Source organism: Notamacropus eugenii, chromosome 3, assembly GCF_028372415.1.
Source record: "Notamacropus eugenii isolate mMacEug1 chromosome 3, mMacEug1.pri_v2, whole genome shotgun sequence".
In the NCBI taxonomy this organism is placed as follows: Eukaryota; Metazoa; Chordata; class Mammalia; order Diprotodontia; family Macropodidae; genus Notamacropus; species Notamacropus eugenii.
In genome coordinates this window covers 477,275,958-477,297,831 of record NC_092874.1, presented here as the reverse complement: position 1 = coordinate 477,297,831, position 21,874 = coordinate 477,275,958, and the positions used below count along the sequence as shown (strand labels likewise).

The 21,874-nt window shown below is 39.2% G+C and overlaps 1 protein-coding gene across 2 annotated transcripts in view; it reads left to right on the top strand.

Moving 5' to 3' along the window:
• The window catches only part of CACNA2D3 (calcium voltage-gated channel auxiliary subunit alpha2delta 3), a 1,103,218-nt gene that overhangs the window by 321,623 nt on the left and 759,721 nt on the right, over positions 1-21,874 (top strand). The window lies entirely within an intron of this gene.

The following is a 21,874-nucleotide window of genomic DNA, read 5'->3' as shown; positions in this document are numbered from 1 at the left end:
ATTTCCCCTTGTGTTGTATTCATTATGGTGTGTCCTATCCATGACAGTGATCTGGTGCCACCCCTGCCCAGGAGTGGCTATAAGGAACAAAGAGGGAGGTGCAAAGATGTGGACCACTAGAAACAACGACAGCGACAACAAAGCTTGCATGGATTGGTCATTCACTTTATTTTCAAATTCAAAGGACAACACATTTCAAATTCCATTTTCCTAATTTATTCATAAATACAGATAGCAACTATCTTTCATGAATAAGTTTGCATATGCACAAGTAAATAAAAAATATAGCTGCCTTCTCAGGAAAATCACTCAAGACAAAGCAAAAGCAATCAAATTTATTGAAATACAAGAAATCTACAAGTTTTGTTTTACATTTAATAACACTTTGAATATTCATTATAAGCAGAAGTGTGCTGATATATATTCAACAATTCTCCCTCAAAAAACTCACAAGAAACTTTTCAGTCTAATCTGCATCATTTCATTTTCTCCATCACTTTCTTATGTTGAAAAACCAACAAAGCAATATATTAATCTCTGTTTTTGTAGCATTTGCTGATTTCTGAGGTTTAAATGTTCACACTGAAAATTTAATAATTGACTCTTATGAGCTAGTATCAACTGGCCCCAGCACACCCCTGATTATGCCCTCTTTTTAGTGCGATCATTTGTTTTATGTGACTTTACATTGACCATGCCACATTTTTGACACATACATTGATTTTTCATTGTAGAGGCACAGTTTTATCATGTTGGGATATTAAACACACCATTGATGAAAAGTTTACTTTTTCAAGTCTATCCTTGATTATGGCCCATAAGTTTTCAATGATATTTTAATCAGGTGAGTTTCCAAGCCATCAAAATGTGCTTATCTCTATCTCTAGGATAACTTTCTGCTAAATGTGACATAGTGCAAGGTCATGTTATGGAATTCCATCTCAGTTTGGGAACTTCTGTAATTCTGCAACAATTCTATTTCTCAGCATAGCAATGTATTTCACTGCGTTAGTAATTTTCTTATCAGAAACAAGACATCTGGTCTTATTGGAAACACAAAAGTACTCAAAACGCTTTTGGGTTAATATTTTACTTTCCAGTGAAGATTTTCATTTCTCATCTAGACTATAGACTCTTTTTGACAATGGTTTTAGTATAGCCATGAGCAGAAAAATGTGTCATTATTTCAAAATGACCCTTTTCCAAGTGTTACCATTCCAGTCTTTTTATAGTCTTGCTCCAGACAAGCTTCTTTTGTTTCTTTAACAAGAAATGGTTAGCTTTTCCCCTATCTCAGGTTATCTCAATATTATTCTCTCCGTAAGAAGTCTACGTTGTACCACAGAGGAACCAATAACAACATCTCAGGCTTCCAGTTTCCTCCAAAAGACTTGGCTTGCTTTCTGAAAAATAGCTAGGCCATTTCGTGAAAATAGTTGTTAGTTCCTGGTATTGCTTTATTTTTTTGACCATACTTGATTGTGCTTTAGTGTGGCTGATTCTTTTGCATTATGGGCTTGAGCTTTGAAATACTTGACTTCCATACACCAACAATTGTTATAATATGTTTAACAGTCATTGAAGTGTACTCTTTAAGAGTCACCACTTTTTTCATGTTTCCTTGGAATGATGGTTTTTCTTAAAAGTAATAGAATTAAAAGCACAATAAAAAGAAGCAATATACTTCGGGCATATGACACAAAATCTATTCCTGCTCTGACTGAGAATTGACTAAATGTGGGGGAACCAACTCAGTCTGGTTTTATATGACCAAGTTCAGATGTCCCGGTTCACTTTAGTGTCCACAGAAGCACCCATTTATGGTCACTGCTGTCACAAAATGAAACCACATCACAACCATTTTCTGTCCCATGATTCACACAGTCCATGTACTGTCTGGCATATGCAATTATGCACAGAAGCAAGAGAGATTATTTACAGCATACAGACTCAGCTAATACAGTCAAATTAATGCTCACTGTTGCAGAAGACTACATAGCAATCTCGCAGTTATGAGAGAGAGCATGCACTCTGTGGATTTTATTTTTATTTTGTTTATAAATTTTTTCGTTGGCATTTTGATCGGTACAAAGTTAAATCTTCCGATTAATTTGCATAATATTTTCATCATCCACATATATCACATATATGTCATTAGTATATAGCATTCATGAACATAGAAATACCTATTAATTATTTAAATATTGATTTATTTACTTAAATAAAGCCTTATTATGTTTATGTAAGCCATCTATTTTGTTATACTATAGATATTAAATGCATTTTGTTGTAATTTTAAATTATATTTTCCCTGGATTTATTTTCTTATTTTCTGTTTCTCTAGAAGTTCTGATGACCTATGGATTTAATTTGTATTCAGCTAATTTGCCAGTCATCTCTGTTTCTTCTTATTTTCTTAGATATTCTAAGTAGAACGTTATAGTATCCACACATCAAGATATTACTGCCTCTTTGTGTATGCCTTTAATTTCTTTTCCTTGAATTACTGTTTTATCAAACATTTCAAAATCATATCAAATAGTCATAATGATAGCAGAAATCCTTGCACAACACGTGATCATAGAAGGAAAGCTTCTTGTGCTTCCTTGTTACAAGTAATCCTAGATTTTGCTTTTTTATTATATTTTTCTCATATTAAGGCATAATTCTTTCATCCTATGCTTCTAGCATTTTTTATAATAATAAATATTACATTTTATAAAGTTCTTTTCATCAATTAATATAACAATACATTGTTTTCTTTCAACAAAATTATTTTGCTGTTTTTTCACTAAGATTCTACCATCCCTCTATTCCTGATGATAATCTAACTTTATCTTTTTTGAAAAATGCATTTTTTATTTTTAGCATCCTTTTAAAATATTTCTAACTTAATGAATAACCTTTGATATTTTGTTATAATATCTTTTATAATATGATTTTTCATTAGTGGGAAATGACTGGGAAATAATTTGAAGTACTTTTTTTCCAAAGATAATTGAAAATAAATATTCTTAGAAATGTCAAAGTTAATTCAATAAACAGAACTATTATTATAATGATGATGACATCAGCAATAATAATTTCATATGGTATGCAAAAATATAACCATGCAATATTCAGAGATGAGAAAATAAGAAGTGCTAACATAATAGGTAGTAGTTTGGAAGTAAATCAATGAATGAGCACTTTTCATGTGACTGCTATGGACCAGACACTGTGCTAGTGGGCAAGAGGTCTAATGCAGCCTGCCTATCAACTCGCTTTGGGAATCATGTAAGCTGAGCCTCTATTTCCTCTATAAAAAAGGACAGTGATATTTACTTTTTACATGCTATTTGATATTATTATTATTATGCCCTCTAAGTGATAATTCTATATTTGAAATGTTTTAATTAAATTTGTTTTCATTTCAATTAGGAAAGCTGATTATTCATTAAGCTAAGTCCTAATCGACAGTAATATAATACTGAAAACTGTGAGATGATCTCTTAAAGATTTATTTTCCGTAGATAGTAATCATTGAACTAAAAGTACAGTCTAGTAGACCTCTAGCAAGGTCAGAGAGAGGGGCCACAAGAGAATTTAGATCCATGCTTTCAAAAGCAAAATAACAGTAAGAACAACGAATCCTCAGGAAAAAAATCATAGAAAAAGAAAAAAATAAAACATGTAACAGAAATTTAAAAAAATTCTCCAAAATCTTATATAAGTCTATGGATTTTAGAAAACTACAAAAAAGAGAAAATAATGATGATGATAAGATTCCATAAGCATAAACTCAAGAAACAAACTGCAATGATTGTATTGATCACTATCAAATCACTACCACTGAGATATGTGGGGGAATCAGAAAAGGTACTGGAATAACAGTAGGAGGCACCATTTGAGCTGAGGCTCTATGGGAGGTAAGGATCCCAAGAACTATAACTGGAAAAGGAAAATACTGAAGGCTTGGGGGATTGGCTCTGCAAATACATGACTTTGGGAGACAAAGTATAGTGTATGGAAAACAACACATTGATCAGATGATTGGAATGTAGCCTGTGTGAAGGAGAATAATAGTGTCATTTTAGAAAGTTATGCTGAAACCCAGTTATGAAAATCTTCAAATGACAAATAGAGGAGATGGCATTTTATCTTAGATTAGGGGTTCTTAACCTTAGACCCATGAAATTAAAAAAAAATTCAGATGACTAGAGTAAAACAAAATTATTTTTCTTTCTAATCTTATCTATTTTGAGTATTAAAAAATATTATTCTGAAAAGGGGGCCACAGACTTCAAAGGACTGTATAATATGGAAAAGATTATGAACTCCTGTCCTAGAAGCCACCGACATTTCTTGAGCATAGGTAGACAGGTGCCCTAAAGATGTAAATGTGGTGGCTTTGTGAAAGATTTGAGAAGGGAGTGGCTGGATTCAGCAAGGTGGATGAAGACACCATCGTAGTGGTCTATGACAGAAGTAACAAGGGTCTAAAATAGGGTAAATAGCTGCATAAGTAGAGAAAAGGGTGTGTGTGTGTGTAAAGATATTGTGGAGGTACAAACTACAGCTGATCAGGTGTGGGCTGAAAGAGTTGAGGGAGAGTGAAATTTTGAGAATGACTGGGAATGTCATGCTTTTGACAAAAGTGAAATTATTATGAGGAATTCTGGATTTTTCCATCAAAGGACACACACACACGTGTATACATATGTATATGTACATATATACACATACACATGTGTGTATACATACGTACACACACATAAATGCCCGTGTGTATACATATGCATATACATACACATACACACACGTGTGCATACATATGCATATGTACATGCACACACAGGTGTATATACATATATATGCGTACATACACAAGTACACATACACGGGTGTATATACATATGTATACATACATACATACACATACACAGGTGCATATACATATGCATACGTACACACATATGCATACACACATACATACAAATGCACACGTACATATATACACACATATGTATACAATGCATACCACACATGTGTGTAAACATACGCACACTTGCACACGCATGTGCACATGCATGTACACACATACACACGTATATAAACATGTCTGCATACGCACACACATGTATGTATACATATACATACATACACATACACACGTGCACATGCATTCATGCTCACATGTGTGCATCCATATGTACATGTACACACATGTATATATGCACAGGTGCATAAATGCATACACAAGCACACATATGTATACAAGTGTATGCATACATGCACACATGTGTATGCACATGTATAAGTACATAAACACCCACACATACATGTGTATACATATGTATACATACATACACATACAGACATGCATACATGCATGCATACATACATACATACATACATACATACATACACACACATATTCCCCCCTCCCCAGGGTCAAATACCAAACAATAAAAGTATATTACAGATCATGACAATGGTTGATTCTGTTCAAGCCAATGTTATAAAGGGTTACTATGTGTGAGGCACTGTCCAAGGTACTGGGGATAGAAAGATGAAAAATGATTTCTTTCTGCCCTTAAAGAGCTTATATTCCGTTGGGGGGGGGGAGTGGGGAGAGGCTACAAAGACATACAAAGTAAACAGAATATTGCTTTCTATAACAAAATGTCTTTTGCTTTGTTTTACTAGACTTTTATTAAGATTAGATTAAGCTGTTATTTAAAAACACATATGGCTTTGAGTGTATGAAACTTAAATAAAAGCCCTGGAGAAGAAGGGACATGTTATTTCATTAGAAGTATAAGCCAGGGAATGAGTGACCTTGTAGAAAAAAGAACCCCAGAGTTTAACAATCTGTGCATCCGGTAAACAATCTGGATCCAGGAGACCCATGACTGTTAATCACCCAGCACTCTACTACCCCTGACATACTACTACTCCACCCCTAATCTTGTCATACTGTCATAATAATCTATGCATCTGTATTCCAAGTTTTGTATATATTCCAACAGAAGTATCTTCTTGGCAGTGAGATGGATATAAATACACCTGCATCTGCTCAAAATCCCACCACACAGATCATTAATTGTTAGGAAGACCTGGCCATCACAATTGTGAGGTCAAGGAGGATCAAAGGTGCAGATGTGTGGCAGGTTGAGAAAAGTCATGCATGCCTTGTGGCTGCAAGCATATTTTCTCCAGCTGCTGCCCTTGCTGGAAGCTGTTTGCCTGGAGCTAACCAGTGTCATGGACTTCCGCGGGAGTTGTGATCCAATCCCTTTTTAACCTAAAGCATCTCTAGAGTTTTTAGAGTGCTGGAAAAGATTATAGTAGGATTGAACTCAGTGATTCTTCACCAAGGTAATTTATGAAGTGCTCTTAACTTTATGCTTGTTCCCTCCTGTAGTGCATGGGCTCTCTTCTGTACTGGATCTTATATGAGTTTTATGTGTCTCAGCAGTAACAGAGCTTCAATCATTTGCATAAAGTAGATGCTCTGTGTTCTTGTATTCTAAGGAAAATGGAGTCTCATGGGAGTGTATAGGTACATTTGGGTTGGGAGGATGGCCTACCTTGGTTGGCTTATCCAAGGATGGAAAGCAATTGAAACAGATTCAGAGTAGGCTCAGTGGGTGCTTGCCCACCCGTGTGGTTCTGAGGCTCTTTTTGTATCTGTGAAAAAACCTTTAGAAGAAAATATTCCCTCACTGTGATCCTTTATACTCAGCCTAAGATCTGAAAGATCCATACTGTTGTCTCTACTAGAAATGATCCCAATTATTTTTCTAGTTTCCCAGAGGATACTTGATCCTTGTGAAATACTATGGAATTAGCATGGTGATAGAGGAAGGGCCTTTTGGTCTGGGATCATAAAAACTGGTCTTGAATCTATTTTTGTTTTCTTTAACATATAAGGTGGTATTGATCAATGGGGGAGAATCAGGGGTTACACCAGGAGTGTGTGCATGTGTGTGTGTGTGTGTGTGTGTGTGTGTGTGTGTGTGTGTGTTTCCTTTCCTGATCCTTAGAGCATATGCAGCTATTTTCTGCTTGCTTCCTATCCAACCATGTGTAGGAATTTGATATTTGATGAGCCTGCTTCTGGTAATGATGGAGCATCTTCTAATAGACCAAGGAACCATGAGCTCATGAACTAGAATTGATTGTTCATACAAGAGTCATGTGCTTCTTGGCCAATCCCTCTGCTTCTTTTACTTCCTGGCAGTGAGGAGAAAGAAAAAATTTTACCCTGTGCTTATGGAGGAGAGTCCTAGAATGTCTATTTCTATTGTGTTTCAATTTCTATATTGGCAAAGTCCTACTCTCCAATGCCTCATTTCTTGTGAATGAATGACATTACTTACATTGCATTACAGACATACTTGACATGTCTATGACTCATGGACTACCATGAAGCACCATGAAGAATTAAGAGTGGCGATCACCTTGTTAAACTGGAAGAGGCTCACAAAGTACATCTGCTACTAGATAGCCTATTCCATTTCCCTTGTATTTCATGGGTGGCTTTGGAGAAATTATCTCTAGGAGTGATTTTAACTACTCTGAAGGTGATGGAGTGTCATGGTAGGCATAATTTGGAAGCACTATCACCCACAAAAAGCATGTAAGAAAGTGGAATAAAATATCTCTTTAGAAAAGAATGTAGCACCATCATGTGCCAGGCCTAGAGGCCTGTGTGGGCTACCCGAGTCTTTCTTACCTCACCTCCGAGGTCTTCGGTTGGCCAAAACCGGATGCACATATGAGAGAAAGGACGTTCCAGAGTAGAACAAGGGTTGAGCTTTATTTCAGGGTCTAGGTTACAAGTGCAGGGGGTCTTCCTTAGGAGGAAGAGGGGGAGATTTCCTAAGGAGGTTAAGATCTTAAGGGGTTGGAAGTAGAAGTACAAGCGGGGAGAGAGGGGGAGGGGAGAGAGGAAAGAAAAGAAGTGGAGCCTACTGTCCTCTTGGCTCCACACGTGCTAAGAGAGCTTTCAGGCTTCCTCAATCCTACTTAACCTTCAGCCGCACAGTTTGCATCTCAATACCGTGCTGTTAGGTAACTAGGTGTGCTCCAATCCGGGACAATCTCAAGGGCAGGGAGACTCCACCCATCACGTATCTCCTGGGGAGAGGCGGAAATACCCGAGCTAGCTGAGCTAGCCGAGCTAGCTCAGTCTGACCTTCTCGAATCCCCGCTGTTCATGGAGGGCCTCGTAAGACTCTAAGATTTAGAAGTCCCACTTTTACCCGCCTGAGACCGTCCACACGGAATTGAGCTTCCAATCCCAACAATCATGTCATAAAGGCTAGTGGATGATACACATGTTCAGTGGGAACTTATCAAATGTCAAAGGATTGAGAAATAAGTTCTTAATGGGAGGGATCCATGGACTACAAAATGTCTGTGGAAGGATTTCAGGGGATCTGAGAACCTGGATAGGAAAAAATTGCATCTTTATTATCACCAACATCGAACTATTGTTTAGCATTTTTCATCAATTATTAGAGGAAACAATAGCGAAGCTAAAAAGTGGACCATGTGTTTCGCTACACTGCTTCTAAAGGGTTCCATGATACCAACATGATTAAGATGTCCTGAGCTAGAGAAAGGTGCTCAGGAAATTTCAGAGCCAAGGCATTCAGGCTAAGGATGGCTGGCTTGAGATTTACCTCCTGCAGGGAGTACAGACATTACTAAGGTCACAAATATCTTGACTAAATCTCCATTAGCATATTTCTAGATCCTTAATATATCTGTAGACCAAGGTTTCAAGACCTGGGATCTGTGAATGTACTGTCTCTATTTAATATATATATATTAAATAAATTAAATGAAATTAAAATATATATATATAATGATCCTTGCATTTCAAGAAGTGTTTATTTTTTGGTGATCCTATGTGTTTTGGGCATTTACCTTAATCTCTCCATGGTTCTGTTTTGTTTTCTGTAAATAAGAGAGTTGGACTCAAAGCTTTTGGGCAAGTCACTAACCTCTCTGTCCCTTCATTTCTTCATTTGTAAAATGAGAAGAAGCTGAATTCCATGAGGTTTCTTTAAGTTTTTAATCTCTGATCATTATTTGCCCAAGCAGAAATGGGAAGGTGGCTCAGAAAGGGAATTTGCTATCTTACAGGTTTTATTTGGAAGGGAGAAAGGAGGGAGGGGAGAAAGCAAAAAGGGGAGGAAGGAAGGAAAGAAAGAAAAAAGGAAGGAATGAGGGAAGGAGAAAAGCAGGGAAAGAAGGAAGAAGGGAGGGAAGAAAAGAGAGGGAAGGAGGGAAGAAAATAAGGAAGGGAAGCTGGAACAAGGAAGGAAAGAAGGGAGAGAAGAAAAAGGAATGAAGAAAAAAGGGAGGGATGGATGGAGGGAGGAAGGAAGAGCAGTGATCAGCCTCAGCTGCAGACAACCCTGGGACTTAGAGGGTGCAATGTTTTTCAAATATTTGCTGATTCCTTCTTTGTCCTGGAAAAGGATCAGCGATGATGATACTATGATGTGGTTGGATTGTATATTCTTTTCTACTTAAATTTTCGTGGTGGGCTTTACAGAAAATATCCATAGTGGTGATTTATGTACCATGGCTTTTCATTGTAAAATGATGCCAATTTATGGTGCTATGAATTTCTGTAATTCTCCTCTTACAGTGTAAGTGTCTCAGGAAATTTTCCCAGTGGTACGTTGTTGTTTTTCAGTGCATGTGTGCTGGGATAGATCATCAAAATGAAGAGCCTACTTTTCTGTGTTTGAAACCAAAATAAAACAGCAATACAAGAGAATGCTTCATTGCCTGGCATTCAGATGTCAGAAAACCTGAACCTGTTTTCACTCATATATTAGAGGTAAACATTTGAGACTTAAAAAATAGATTTGGATGAAGCTGTAGATGCAAAGCTACTCAGATTTTTAGAGCATACACAGCTAGCTGAGTATGGCTAGCATATTTGAAGTAAATCAGTGGTGCTGTTATTGGAGTATTGGGTCTGAACTCAGGAAGGTCTGAGTTTAAGTCCCACTTCAAACATTTCCTAATTGTGTGACCCTGGTAAAATCACTAGCCCTCTCTCAGCCTCAGTTTTCTCATCTGTAAAATGAGGACAATAAAATCAACCACCTTGCATGCTTAAATGAGGGCTTTGCAAAACTTAAAGTGCAACAGGAGTGTTAGCTATTAATGTTGGTGCAGTTGTTAATGGTGATAGAATCTTCCCCCAAATACATTTTTACAGCCTAGAAAGTTAAGTCAAATATGATGCAACAAAACTGTATGGGGATAGATACAAACCTTTGCAGTTGGATTAAAATATTGGGATTCACAAATAAAATACATCCATATACCTGGAATAAAAATCTGGGGATTCTAATGGATCGAAAGCTCCATATAAGTCATATGTGTATCCTGGTGGCCAAGAGAATTAAGAAAGTCTTTGGTTGTAATGAGATGTTCATAGTCTAGAATGAGGACAGATGACTCCACTGGTATCTGTCCTTGTTAGAGCACATCATCCCTGGAGAAGTCTGTTCCATTATCAGTGACCCTTTGTAGGAAACAGTTGGATAAGCTGGTCAGCATCCACATGATGCAGGGTTTTAAGAAGTTGTCACATGAAGATTTTTATGGATGTTGGAGACGTTTATCTTGGAGAAGAGAGGATCTGGAGGTGGGACTGAGTGGTTTTTTTAAAAAAGTATTTGTGAGTCTTCCACATGAAAGAAGATGGAAACTTGTTCTCCCTATCCACAGAGGACTGAATGAGGTTCAGTGGGTGGAAGGGAGGACCCTCATTTTGATGCTAAGAAAGGCCTCTTCACCAGGGGAGGTATCCAACAGTGTAATGGCTTCTTCCAGAGAATCTCCCAGGAGATCTCCAAGTTGAGGCTGGATGACCACTTATTTAATAGAACAGAAGACACTTCTTCTTCACATATGTGCTGGACCAGATGACTTTAGAGGACCCTTCCAAATCAGTGATTCTGTGCCATTCTGTGTCATCTAAGGAATGTGTGTCTTATGCTAGAAGCAATAAGGAGCCATGTTGATTTTTGAACAGGACGGTGATGTGGTCATTAGGGCTCAGGAACAAGGGAGCTATTCAGTTCTGACAGCACGGTGAACAAGCCACTCCAGGTTTCATAGCCTGAGTTTCCCCATCTATACAATGGGGATAATAATCCTTGTGGTACCTTCCTCACAGGGGATCATACCCATGCTAGATGCTTCACATGATGACATCATGTGGGCAAATCTTGTAAACCATGAAATATAATAGATAGAATCCAAAGGAACAGAACCATGAGCTGTGATTTTCTCAGTACAGGGAACTCCTGGTCAAGTAAACTCCCTCCACTGAGGCAGTTTGGCACCTTCTTGCACTTTAGAGATTTAGAGAGCTACCTGGAGCATAAGTGACATTCCCAGGGCCAAGAAATGGCCACGGTGGGTCACAGAGAGCCAATAATTCAACTAGCATTTATGAAGCACTTTCTGTGTGCCAGATACTGTGTTAAGCCTGGGGAGACACAAAAGGCAAAAAAAAAAAAAAGAAAAAGAAAAAAGAAAAGGAAATCCAGTTACTGCCCTGGAGGAGCTCACAGTCAGTACCCCGATAGTCCTATTTTGAGGCCAGCTCTCAAGCCAATCTACTGCCCTGACTCAGTGAAGATTTTGGAAGTCCAGATGGGAGGTGTTGAGAGAAGACAGAGTCAGGTAGAGTGTGGTAACTGTCCATAACATAGCGCCCCTGAGGAAGTGAAATGATTAGGGTGGCTGTGGTGTGCCCAGAGAGAAGGCAGTGTGACTCCTTCAGAGTCACAGGACCTGGGATCAGGTCCTCCTTGCATCATTTGCTGCTTGTGTGGCCTTGGGCAAGTAACGGAACTGCTCAAAACCTGTTTTCTCATCTCTCCAGTGAGGAGCTAGGGTAAGCCAGCCTCTGAGATCTGTTGAAAATTTTGATCTCTGGTGCTGGCATAGGATCAGCTGAATATGGCAAATATTTTCGGGGCATAAAAAGTAGTCCCAAGACATTTGTGTTTCTAACCATCCCATTGGGTTAAATTCCATGCCAATCTTCACAAGGAGTGTGGAGGGCACTGGGTAAAGCAAATTAATAGATGAGGTTCCTCGTTCATTTTTAGCACTGAAATTTATCCTTTTGTTTATCTGCTTGTATGTGCCAAAAGATAAGATTTACATGATACAGCAAGGTTTACAAAGCCCTCTACACATAGGATCATACCAGATTTTCATGACAACACTGCGAAGCAGGCAGCTAGGTGACTCAATGGGTAAGGGTCTGACCTTGGAGTCAGGAAGACCTAAGTTCAAATTCCATCTCAGACACTCACTGGCTCTGTGACCCTGGTAAGTCACCTAATCTCTCCTTTCCTCAGTTTCCTTATCTGTAAAATGGTGATATAATAAGCACCTGCCTCCCAAGGTTGTAAAGCCAACCTTAAAATGCTACATAAGTCCTAGTTATTATTGATTTTTATTGTGATGATTTTACGACTGAGGATTGTGAGGCTCCAAGGGCTTTAGCACCTTGCCTTTGTCCTCTGACTGGTAAATGATGGGGTCGGGGGCCAGATTCCTCCTGACTCCAGGCCCATCCATTTTCCTCACAGCGCTCATGTCAGTAAACCTGAAGCTGTCTGGAGTTGGAGAACCAGTCAAAGATTTCGTAAGCTCTAATTCTGAAGGTAAAGACAATATTCAATCTCATAAGTGCATTTGGAATAAAGTTCAGGTAGCATGTAATTCCACATAAGGGATCCAGCCCTTGTTTCTCTTATTTGGAACAAATTCAAATCAAATACAGACCGCTTTTTAGAGACAGTACAGCACAGGGGTTAGAGAGATTCCCTGGAAGCTGAGAAGGCCTGGGTTCATTCAGGTCCCCTTCTCTGACACATCCAGCCTGGATGAACCTGAGCAAGTCTCTTCACATCTAGGCTTTCTAGGCAGCTCCCCAAGTAACCTAGAATATGCTAAGAGTGCCTTGGTCTGGGGACTTTCCTCAGTCAATAGTTCCCCATACTAATTAAATCGCAGGTCCATTCTACCTTTATTTTTTTTACACACATAAGACACCAGCAGCATCATCAGTACTGACTTAAAAAAAAATGGAAATGTCAATTAAGTTCAGCCAAGAGCTTAGCACAGGGCCTGGTACATAGAAGGTTCTTAATCAGTGTTGATTGATTGATTGACAATGAACCCAGACTTTGAAAAAATCTAAAGGTGAGTCTACATTCCAGGTCTGGGTTCTAGCAGGTGATGCTCTGAGATATCTCTGGCAAGCAGAGAAGCTTAACTGCCAAGAGTCAGTTACCCTGCAAATTTATGTCAGAGAAGCTGAGAACAGTCATTTAAATCCTATCATGGGATCTATCCATTCAGCTTTCTTAGAGCTGCAGAATGACAGTCAAAGAGACAGATTTCATTAGCTTTCAGTCAAGAGGAGAGGGTCATGTTAAGCTAAGCATATTTAATTTCTACACTATCACTTTAAACAGTCTTCCTGAGCTCCTTAACAGTCTTAAATGGGGCTGGGCTGTACACACCGCTGGTGCCAACTCAGAATTGGTGGTCCCCAATTTCTTTTCCTATTCTCATTGTTTGTCTTTTTTCCTTTGGCTCTCTTTTCATTTACTTCCAATACTTTATTCATCGAATAGATATTTCTAAGTGACTACTATATACTGGGCAGGGATAGAGCAAAGCAGTCCTTGACTTCATGGAATTTATATTCGATTGTGGCAGTCATACCTAGAGAGTAAATAAATCCCAACTCAAAGCTAAGGGGTCAATAGGGGAGGGGAGGGGTAGTTGGGGATGAGGGGTGGGAAGAGATCAAGAAAGATTTCTACTCTACATTAATCCTGGCAGTGGCTTCCTCACACACTGCTCACTTCTGTTGGGGGACGTGGGGCTAACCAGGAGCTGTGGCTCAAAATCAGATATCACCTGATATCTGTGCTTTGTTGGATCAAAGGGCTCAGCAGACTCTTTCTAATCCATCTGAGAAACAAACAAAAATATTCTTTTCTTTTCTATAGCTACAATATGGCACCTGCCAAGGCTCATCCAGCTTAGGGCATGTATCTTAAACAACCCTCACCCTTCTCTAACAAGCCTGACCCCAGGATTCTACCAACCCCAGCCCTGGTTGCTGGGTAGGTCCAGGAGCTAGACGTCTGCCCTGGTCCTGCAAATGTACTTGTCCTTCCTTTGCCTCTTTCCCAACCTGAAGTTCACCTTATTCTCAAGGATTAATAATCAAGAGAACATTTTCTATCTCCCCTGCCTTTTGGTCCCACTCACAATCCCTGTCCTAGGCTGCCCAGCCAAAACTGTTTTCTCTGATCACCATTGCCTGCTGAGTGGGTGCACTACAAATTTCAACTGGGCCCTTAATGCCACAAGTCAATCCATTTACACCTCCCTTAATATCCCACTCACCACAGTAGATGACTCTTGCAAATCCCTTCAGCCTTCCTCAAACCTCCCCTGGTTTCCCTGGCCTCTACTCTCTCAGTTGAGAATCTTGTCTCATATTTCACTGAACAAATTAGACCATTTGCCAAGGGCTCTGTCTTCTCCGTTTCTTGATCTCACATCACTAGGATATCATCTGCCACATTTTCTTCTATCTGTGCCTTATGTAAAGATACCCTCCGTAGAGAAGTGACTTCATTCCTTTCCATCTCCTCTAGAAGATTGTTCCTTCTATCATCCCCACTCTCTCACTTCAGCCTTACCCTGTCCACTGGCTGCTCTTCAACTGCATGCAAACATGCCTCTGTCTCTCCCATCCTCCAAAAGCCATCCCTTGTTCTAACCATCCCTACTAGACTTCTTCTTCTCTATTCTTCCTTGTGAAGCTAAATCCCATGAGAAGCCTGTTTACAATGGATTCCTCCACTTCTTTTCCTCTCACTCACCTCTTATCTTTTTGTAGTCTGACTTTCAACCTCTACATTCAATTGAAACTGCTCTCTCCAAAGTTGCTAATTATCTCTTGATTGCCAATCTAATGATCTCTTCCCAGTCCTCATCGTTCTTGACCTCTCTGAAGCCTTTGATGTTTGATCACTCTTTTCTCCTTGCTGCTCTCTTCCTTCTAGGTTTTTGTGACCCTAACCTCTCCTGGTTCTCTCCTGTTCTGTCTGACCACTCTATCTGCTTAGCTGGATCTTTACCCAGGTCATAGCTGTTAACTAGAGAAGCCCCCGAAGGTGCTCTTTTGGACTCTTCTCTCTTCTCTGTGTGTTGCTCATTGATGTTGTTTGGTTGTTTCAGTTTTATCCCACTCTTTGTGAATTCATTCAGGTTTTTTTGCTTGTTTGTTTTTTTAGTAAAGATACTGGAATGTTCTTTCCATTTACTTCTCTAGCTCATTTTATAGATGAGGAAACTGAGGTAAAGAGGATTAAGAGATTTCCTGGGGTCAGACTGTTGGTAAGTTTCTGAAGCTGGATGTGAATACCAGTCTTCCTGACTCCTGGCCGGCACTCTATCCATCGAGTCACCTAGCTGCCCCATATCTTTCACTTAGTGAATTTATAAGCTCCGTGGATTAAACTGCCATTTCTATCTAGATTTATTTGTCTAACTCTAACCTCTCTCCTGATCTCTAGTCTCACATTCAAACTGACCTTCTCAAATTGGATGTCTCTTGGACATCTTAAGCTCTACATGTCCAAAACCAAACTCATTAGGTTTCCCTTGATCCCTTTATTACCGTGGAGGGTATCGCCATCCGGGCTCATAACCCTGGCTGTCATTCTTCACTCTTCACTGTCTCTTTCCAAGGCCTGTCCATTTAAACTTCTTGATTAGCTGCCCTCTATGTGCCCTTATGTCCTCTGCCTGTCACCACCTTGGCTTAGGGCTTCATCATCTCACCTCTGGTCTACTGTAATAGGTTACTGGCTCATCTCTCTTTATTCTCTTGCCCTTCCAGTCCATGCCCTACTCTACTATCAATTCACTCTTCCTAAAGCACAAATCTGACATTCCTGGTCAAGCAATTCCAGTATCTCCCTGTTGCCCTAGAATAAAATATAAAACCCCCTCTATCAGTTAGTTCTTTCCCACCTTTCCAATCTTCTTATACATTACACTCCTTTCCTGCCTCTATGTGTCCTGGGATTCAGTGACACTAGCTTCTGTGCTCTTCTGCAGATATGATGCTCCTTGTCCTAATGCTGAATGTTTATATTGACTGTCCCCCATCCCTGGAACCATCTCCCTCCCCATCTCCCTCCTTGCTTCCTTGCCTTTTTTTCAAGGTACAGGTGAAGTCTCACCTTCTTCAAGAAGTCTTTCCCAATCCATCTTAATGCCAGTGCCTTCCTTCTGAGGCTACTCCCAGTTTATCCTGTATGTAGCTCCTTTGGGTGTAGTTATTTGCACGCCTTTCTCATTAGACTGGAAACTCCTTGAGTTTCCCGTTTTTTTGTTTCCTGGGCCCAATACACAGTGAGTGATTGATTCTTCATACCCATCCATGTCAACCGTATCCCTCTACTGCCCCTACTCTACCTTTTCTTGCCCTTCCATAATGGCCTCAGACCCTGATCTAGTGCCCACTGCCTCCCCTTCCTTTCAGACCTGTGCTATACATTGGAGAATTTCTCTATATACTTTGTATATTTACCTATGTATGCATCATTTCCTCCCTAATATAATGTAAGGCCCTCGAGGTCAGGGGTCTCTTCATTTGTCATTGTATCCTTAGATCTTGGCACAGAGTAGATGCTTTTTGTGTAAATGGAAATGGAGAAGTAGAAAACACTTGTTGATTCATTGATTAAGTGTTTTCTAAGACAGACTCTAATCTTTTTAGGGCAGGGATTAGGGTTTTTTTTGTCTTTGTATCCCTAGAATCTAAGCATACAACTCAGGCATACTACACATAGGCATACTTCTGGCTAGAGTAGACACTTAATAAATCTTTATTGAATTGAACTCAATTAGAGCACAGAGTAGCTCGCTGATTGATTTCATGATGTAAGGAACTTTACAAAGCATTTAGTCACACAAACTTTTTATGAATGAGGAAACTGGAGGCCCAGAAAGTTTAAATTAAGTGTCCGAGGTCACACTGCTAGTAAAAAGAAGGTTAATATTGGATCCCAGGTCTTCTGATGCCAAATTCAACTTTCTGAGAATAGTAGAAAGATAACTGTAGGGAGGCTAATGAGACCAACTGCTAAATATAACAAATGAGGAAAGAGAGACCCACCCAGGTTGAATGACTTGTCTAAGGTCACACAAGTAGTATCAGACCCAGGGCTTGAACTCAGGCCCTCTGACTCCAAATCTAGCCTTCTTTCCACTATATGCTACCCTCCTATTTCTTCTTTCTGTCTTAGCATCCCCTAGTGGTATGGTGTTTTTCTTTTTATTTATCATCCTGAAGATATTTTCAACACCCTTTCCCTCTGTGGTCACATATGCTCATTTTAATCAACGATTCACTTTCCACCATCCTCCTCCTCCTATATAATTTATTCTTTTTTGAAAAAAAAAATGACCTTTTTTTCTGAAGCCATAACTCCAAGCTTAGCCTCTGGAAGCTGTCATAAACTTCTAAATGACAAAACTCCAGTTTGATGTTGGATTCAGTCCAGAGGAGGTTAAAGGGTTACCTGATTTCCTCCATTTGACTCTCAGGTGGGTAGCTCTTCAGTTCTTCCTAGGGTCAGGGCCATATTTCTCCTGTAATGTCCATGCTCTATTATTCTCATCTTCTCTGGTCATCTTTTGTGATACTCTCTGAGCTCCTCCTCTGCATTGCCATCATGTTTGTCAATGTCCCAAGGCAACATCTTTGAGGTTAGACACTCCTTATGAATGATGTGAGATGCAAACTTTTTCTATGTCTTTAAGTGGAAAATTTCACAACTGGAGACATTTCTATTTCCAGCACTTTCCACTTCTTATACTTCATAGAAAAGGAAACACTGCTAGTGAATTTCATCCCCCCCCCCCCCTTTTGGCTCACACCTACCTGAAGAGGAAAAGATTTTGGAAAATGACCCTGGAGATTTATGAGGGCCAGGCGGGCAGCCAGTAATAGGCATTGATATCTGATATGCCAAGTCCCCCCCTCCACTTCTCCCATTATCTTTAGATTTAATAGACTATAAATAAGTGGCAGATGATTCCTGCTTCTGAGAAAATCAGGCCTTATGAGTCTTCTGGGAGGTGCTTGCTTATGGGATTAAGGCTAGTATTGTATCACCTTCCAACATAGCAGAAACAGGCTTTGGATTAAAAAAGTTAATGTATATTAAGTAGAAGACAAAACATTCTAGGTTTATTCATTTCACTAGGAGAAACCCTTTTTGGTGTACTGCCTTCCTATTCAAGCAAGGGGGAGGGGGAGGGGAAATCTGTTATAGATAAGAATTTAATGAATATATATGATCGAAGGCAGATGGAAGGCAGGGGCAATCTGTACAGCTAGAAGCTGGCTTCCACTGTGGATTGTGAGATAGTTAAGTGAGGAAACTTCAGGAAATCATGGAGGAAAATTTGAAAAAAAATCATTAGAGATATTGCTTCTTGGTGGGAAAAATTTCCTCCTCTGTGGTTTATAGAAAGACATCGAGCCAGACACCAACCAGGTGGTCTGCCATGTAGAGGTCACTTGGAGCCATCTTTCTGCTTTATTCATTGTCTCCATCTTTGCAACTCTTAAAGCTTAAAGAAAAGAGCACACCATTAGACTTGCCCTGGTGCTCATTATTTCATGCACCAGAGATGGCTGGCTTTAAATTTGTTCTTTGTTTCTCATCAGAGTGTCTGCACATTGAGGTTTGCTGCCTAGAGACAGAGGAGCCCTGCTTTTGTGTAGGAGTTAATTAAAGCTGGTAATGATTATTGTCAGGAATTTTCTGGGGTTGAAAGGGTCGCTTTGCATCACTCGGCACTGTTCTGTATTACTTCATCAGTCATGATTTGGGACTTTGCCAAATGATTATCTAGAATTTAATGTTAGCAGCCAAAGGGAGTTGGTTTCCTTTATTTTTCAAATTTATTAGTTTCTATGCAGGGAGTTATGAACTCAGTGGCAAATATTGAGCTTGTACCCAACTTTGACTGCAGAAGAATACAGCTTATTTGCACATGTGGAGGAAAGAGTAGAAAAAAAGTGATGAAGGAGGAAAAGCTCCAAATGGACAATGGACAGATCTAGGTTTGATCTCGATTTGGCATTTGGTGGGAAATTGGTAATCATCACACTAGAACGTGATCCTCATTGGGAGGAAAAGAAAAATAACAAGGAAAACCAAATTGGAAGGTCACTCCCTCTCAGTATAGTCTTCCTTAGAAAGTTCCAGTAGGTTATAACAAAATGAGGCAAATGAGTCATTTGTCCCAATAGTTCAACCCCCTTGATGGCTACAAGAGTTCTCAAGGAGAGCAGTAGATGACTAAGAATTTAAAGACTCAGCCAATACAATGGCACAAAGCATTTTCTGTATGGAGTGTACTTTTTAAAAAATTTATTTTCTACCTTGGCTAACAAACAGCTATGTGTGCATAAAGTTCAGATTGCTATATTTCCTAGAAGAAAAGGTAGAGGAACTATAAGTAATGCCTCTCCTCCCCAGGTTATAAGAACCAATGCAACGTTACTTGAAAAAAAAGGAATGCTTTAAGGTAAAAATATAATTACAAAAATGGTTTGAAAACAGAGAAAAGAATCCTGACCTGTGCCTTATATGCAGAGTGGAAATGGTGATGATGGTGATGATAAAATGGTATAACAGGAAGAACAGTGACTTTAAATCAGAGAACTTGGGTTCACATCCCACTTACAACTACATGCTCAACCTTAGGAAAGTTGCTGAACCTCTCTGGGCCTCAGTTTCATTATCTATAAAATTGGGGGGGAGTGCATATGATTAACTCTGAAATCCATGCAGCTTTAGATTCATGAACACTAGATCATGGAAGGATTAAAACTTCATGAAAAAAAGAGGAAAAGGAATAATAGGCATTCTCAGAGTGCATGAGAAGCAGGTTAAAAATGCCTAGAAATGCTCTTGAAACAATATGCAATCACTCCATTAAGCAATGAAGTAGCTGATGTTAGGTACAAACCACTGGATTTGTCATGTGGTTTATCTATGAAAGGAGCCTCTAAAATGACTAAGATGCAAAGACAGAATTAAAAGTTCCTCTTTGGGCAATAGCCACGTAAAATTAACCACCAAAATGGACCCCAAAGTGTTAAATAAATGACTGAATCATATGGATTGCAGAAATAGTAGAAGTTGTGACAAGTAGGTCATTACCAACAGAAGTCGCAGATAGTTTTTTTTAGGGAGCTCACACTTTTTGACCAACGTATGTTGTATAAGAAACAGTAGAAACTGGGCAATTGATCATAGAAGGTTCTGAAAATTTAGCACCTACCAAATACCTAAAGAGAAGTGATCTGCTGTTTCAGAATTACACATCAGAAGATTGCTATCTTTCATACAATAATAGATGACAAATCCATATATCCTCAAAATTCAATCTGGAATCCATACATTCTTGAAAATTCAACCAATAAACTATTCTACTGCTCAGTCATTGTTACAGATAATCACCTGGACATAGCAATGTCTCATAAAAATATAAGAATGCCATCAATAATATATTCCTCCATGCTGAATACTTATGATCTCCAAGCTATGTGGAAAAAAATACTTTGAAAATATAGAGACCCTCACAGCAATAAACTCTTATAGGAAGAAGAGAAGTTGTCCCTCATCCTGATCCCCCATGTGTTATTGGAGCCATCCCAAAGATGCTTTCAATGAACCTATAGATGTAGGTTTACATTTCAGGGGTTTCATTCAATTACAAGAGTTATCATTCATTCCACTGATGCAGTTGTCCCCAGAAAATTATGTCTAATAGGATAATATCAGGATAGTGATTTGACTCTGTTTCCCACTGTACCCCATTTAAAAAAACGGTGAGAAAAATGAGACATTTCAATGATAGAAGTAGTTACAATGACAGGGATTGATGTTTATATGGTGCTCTCACATTCTCAAATGCTTTATAAATACCGTATCATCTGAACTTCTTACTAACTGCATGAGGCAAGTCCTTGGATGTGCTGTCTTTCACATGATATAACCATTATCATCAGGGTTTGGATCCAGGGTTTCTCAAACACCAAGTCCAGCCCTCTATCCACTATACCACCTAGAGGAAGAAGGGAAGAAGGACTAGAAAATACTTGGAGCTAAGTCATTGACCAAACCAGTTTTGCCCGTGTAATGGAAGAAAAGCAGTGTGGGGTGTCTAGAGAAAGTATTCAGTAAGTGTCAAAAGGGGTGATAGTCATCGTTTGCTGAGGCTATTATTCATGGACTTGAAACTAATGCTACAGAGAGGTCTACTGTCTTCCCTTTGGCATCTGTTTGTCTTTCTAAGATCTGTTGAATATCACAAGAAAACCTACTTTTAATTCACATTCTAATACCAGAAAGAAACCGCAAAAAGAGTAATGAGATCCAGGGCATGAAGCCGATGGGCATGAGGATCGCTGATTGAAATTTACTTATTGAAAATGGTTAGGGGAGACTGGAGTCTTCAAAAGAAAAAGATGCGTTTGGGACATGAAGAGATGATTTAAAAGACTTTGGCTAATATCAGATTTAGATTTCTGCTGCAGAGGTCAAAATATAAATATGACAGACTCTGGGTCGAGGATGGTGTAGACTTAGCGAGCGCTGCTAAGTTTTTAGGTTCCTGTGTTCAGAGGTCAGATACGAAGCTGCCATGAACATGAGAGGTCATCTTATCTAACCCTTTCTTTTCTAAGAAGTGAGAAAACGGAATTCCAAAAAGT